Here is a 4,425-nt window from a genome sequence, read left to right on the forward strand (position 1 = left end):
GCCTTGCATTGAGCCTGCTTAAAGATTCTCTTTCTCTCCTTCTGCCCCTCCTCCATCTCTCTCTCTCTCTCTCTCTCATAAAAAAAATATAGAACTACTATATGACCCATCAGCCCCATTTCTGAGTATATTTATCCAAAAGAAATTAAATTATTATTTCAAAGAGATATCTGCACTCCCATGTTCACAACAGCACTATTTGCAATAGCCAAGGTATGGGAAAAAAAACCTGCTTCCATTGATGGACTGAGGGATAAAGTAAATGTTACACACACACACACACACACACACACACGCACACACACACTATGTATATATATGCACATCCCTGGTTGCCACGGATTAGAGAGTGGGGAAAATGGGTAGAGGTTGATAGAAGCAGATAAGCTTTTGTTATAACATGAACAAGGTTTGAAGATCTAATGTATGACATGGTGGCTATACTTGATAATTCTGTGTCCTATAATTGAAATTTGCTAGCAAACTAAAACTTAAGTGTTTTCATATATATATATATATATATATATATATATATATATATATATATATATATATATATAGGGATTGAATATATTAATTGCTCAGCCCATGGAAATCCTCTCAGAATGTATACATATATCAATTCATCACATTGTACACTTTAACACTGAAAAACAAAAAAGGAGCTAAAGTGTAGTCATTCCCATTTTCTGACTTGTGATCCCTACCCTTATCCTTTACATCTTGTTAAAAGCACGTCCTCAGTAAATGATATAAAAGATATATTCTTCACAGAGTAAAAAACTATATTATTTGAATAGATTTTTAAATAAAGTTTACTTATTTATTTTGAGAGAGGGAGCATGAGCAGGGGAGAGGCAGAAAGAGAGTGAGAAAAAGAATCCCAAGCAGGCTCCATGCAGTCAGCCCAGAGTCCCACCCAGGGCTCAAACCCACACACTCTGAGATCATGACCTGAGCTGGAATCAAGAGTTGGATGCCTAACTGAGTGAGCCACCCAGGCACCCCTTTAGATGTGTTTAAAGACCCAAAGAAAACTGTTTTAAAGATGCAACAACCAAAATTTCCATAGACAGTAGATTGGATACAGCATAAATGACAATTAACAAGGAAAATAGAAGAAATAATTGAGAATATAAGAAAGAGACCAAAAACAAAACAACAACAACAAAAAAACAACCATGGATACACGAGAGAGGTTAAGTAACAGGGAAGCTAGATAAGAAAGTCTAAATATATTTAATCTGAGACACTAAATCACAGAATCAAAAAGCCAAATGAATTCAAATTACAAAATATTCATTGTTTATTAAGGTAAATAATAAGACATCAAAACCTAGACACATAATAACATAACTGCAGTAAACCCAAAACCAAGGTGGCTTAGTCAGTTGAGCATCTGACTTAGGCCCAGGTCATGATCTTGTGATCTGTGAGTTTGAGCCCCACGTCGGGGCTGTGTGCTGACAGCTTGGACCTGGGGCCTGCTTCAGATTCTGTGTCTCCCTCTCTCTCTGCCCCTCCCCCACTTGTGCGCGCGCTCTCTCTCTCTCTCTCTCTCTCTCACTCTCTGTCTCTGTCAAAAATATGTAAACACTAAAAAAAAAAAAAGTAAAATCGTAAAAGTAACCGAAGATTGTGCAGGAAAGGGGCATGGTGGGGAATAAATTATGTTCAAAGGAGAAACAGGTAACAGCTAATTTCTCAATAGCAACTAGGAAAGACAAAGGACAGTGGAATGACACTTCCTATATGATCAAAGAAAATAACTACCCACCTAGAACTGTCTATTCAGTGAAAATGAGTAGACAGTAAGAGGAAATAAAAACATTTCTTAAACAGAGATTCATTACCAGGCCATTCTCACTCATGAAAATTCTGAAGTATGTACATAAATGAACAGAAGAAAAATGGTCCCAGATAGAAATTCTGAGATGCAAGGAGAGGAAAAAAATAATTAAACATATAGGTAAATTGAAATGAACATTGGACGTATCATATCAGTTACAAAAATGTTGAGTATTTTTAAAAGACACAAGACAGAATTAAAACACAAAGCAACAACACACATAAGTGCAGAGCGATGTTAAGTGAAGTTAAAGTGTTCAAAATTCCTTGCATTATTATTATCCATAAATAGAGACAAGAAAATCCTCACCAAGATATTAGCATATGGAGAGTAGCAATGTATAAAATAAATGAATGAGGCGGAAGGAACTTCCAGAAGGGCGGGAAGCGCGTGGGGGCCGCCAGGGAGGCCGCCTGGGAGCCCGAAGCAAGATCGTGAGGGGCCAGAGTGTGAAGTGGTGGGCGCTTGGAGAACCGCTGGTGGCCAGATGGCAGGAGAGGAGACTCAAGAGGTGGGGAGAGCGACGACCATGGGAGTTTTAGTGCCCGCTGAGGGGGGCGAGGGAGGGGGAGGTTTACGCCCTGGACTTCCAGGGCCAGGAGTCACGGGGCCACGATGACTCTGGGCATATACAGCGATGGAGGGAGTCAGAAGGATACAGGTGGACAAAGCCCGTGCACCAGTGGCGGTATACTCTGGCCACCTGCACGGACACAGACCTGTATAGACTCGGTAAAAGGCCTAGCGCCATGCACGCACCACAATAGAAGCCCAGGCCTCTGCACACGATCATGGATGGGTGTACACGTAAGCACAGCTGCCCAGAGCCACGCACGCATACAGGCCCCAGAGGCCTCTCCACGCGGTCACGGACACGTGCACATAACCCCGGCTCAGGTACAGGCAGGAAGGGCCGCCAGGACCGGGCACACACCTTAACACAGATGTACACGCCCATGCACTCCCGGGAGCTGTAGGTCACACAGTCCCATGCACACAGCAGAACACGGGCGCACACATCCACGCACACACCAGAACCGGACACGCGGACCCTGGCACACGCCAGGCAGACACACACACACACACACACACACACACACACACACTTGATCGCGCACGCGGGAGGCGCGAAGCTGTGGCCAGAGACTGCAGCCAGAGGCGCCCCCAGGCCCTGCGCAGCGCAGCGAACGGAGGGGAGGGGGATCCGGTGGGGAGTGGGGCAGGGGCCTGAGACGCCAAGCCCAGCGGGAGCCTGCACCTCTGCTCGCCGCGCTCGGGCCTCGCCTCAACACACCTCTTTCCCCCGACGCGCGCCTCCCGGGGGGCCCCTCCCCCGCGCCTGTGCGCTCGCCGGCCCCCCGCCGCGGCCCCGGGGTGCAGCCAGGCGGCCGTGCGTGGACAGCGGGACGGGGTGGAGGTGGGGGTGTGGGGCGGAGATAGGGGCCGGGCCAGGGCCGCGCCGCCCGCGTTGCCTGGCGCCCGCCGCAGCCGCCGCCTGAGCCCGGGATGGGGCGAGAGGCTGCGGCGGACGCCAGCATCTCTTCGCTGGGGGCGGCGGAGCCGCCGCCGCTGCCGCCGCCGCCCCCGCCGCCGCCGCTGCTGCCCCTGCTGCTGAGACGCGGTGGGAGATGGGTGAGTTGACCCTGGCGTCCTGGGGAGCCCGCGCCGCAGCCCCTGCATCCCCGCACTCCTGGCCCTCCGCCTCCATCTCCCGGCTCACGGCGCACCAACCGCCCCCCGACCACGCCGTCACGGCTCGCACAGCCCCCTCCCTCCTGAGCGTGACTCTAGGAGTGGGAGTGGGAGCCCTGGGACCGGGGTTGTGGGCGTCGAGACAGGGAGGTGGGGACGGGATTCCAGGGAGACTACTGGGCTCTGACGCCCCCTTCCCCAACCTGGCTGGCCCCAGGACGTTTCCCAGGCCCCAGAGGGCAAAGCCTCATGCCTTAGATGCCCTCCCTAGGCCTGGGCGGGGGGCGTCCCCGAGGTGCGGGGTTCAAAAGGCGCTTTGTGCGCTGTGCCCCCCACCACCCAAGCCTCAGGCGCAGTTCCAGAACAGGGCGGGTGCGGAGGTTGGGAATGGGGCTTCTTGTGGGGACCAGGTGGAGGGGCATGGGGAGAGCACCCCTAGTTCTTTCCTTGGGGTTGGGGCGGGGGCGGGGCGCGGCGAGGCTCAGGCGCTTTTCACTGCACTGCCCAGGGTGGGGAAGGGAACCTGGCTGGGGGAGGGCCCTATCAATATCTGCAAATAGTGAGTTCTGGAAGCTGGGGTGGGGAGGAGAGCTTGGGTGTAAATGGGAACGGTGGCGTCTGAGCTGGGTGGCGCGCCACGAGAAGCAGAGGTGGGTCTCAGCCAGCCCTAGTAGCGGGAGGTCAGGTGACTCTCCTGGCTCTGGAAGACTCCCTAGAAGGCCTGTGGGCAGGAATACTACCCCAGAGAGACCCCCTCCATGGCGCCCCAGAAGTGGCACTGCCTCATCCCCATAGCACTCCTTGCCACTCCTGGGACACCAGTCCTGACCTGCCTTGATGGGGAGCTGTGGATACTGGCGGGTCACCTCCCCAGGCAGGGCAGG

Source organism: Panthera leo, chromosome D3 (assembly GCF_018350215.1).
Source record: "Panthera leo isolate Ple1 chromosome D3, P.leo_Ple1_pat1.1, whole genome shotgun sequence".
NCBI classification, from domain to species: Eukaryota; Metazoa; Chordata; class Mammalia; order Carnivora; family Felidae; genus Panthera; species Panthera leo.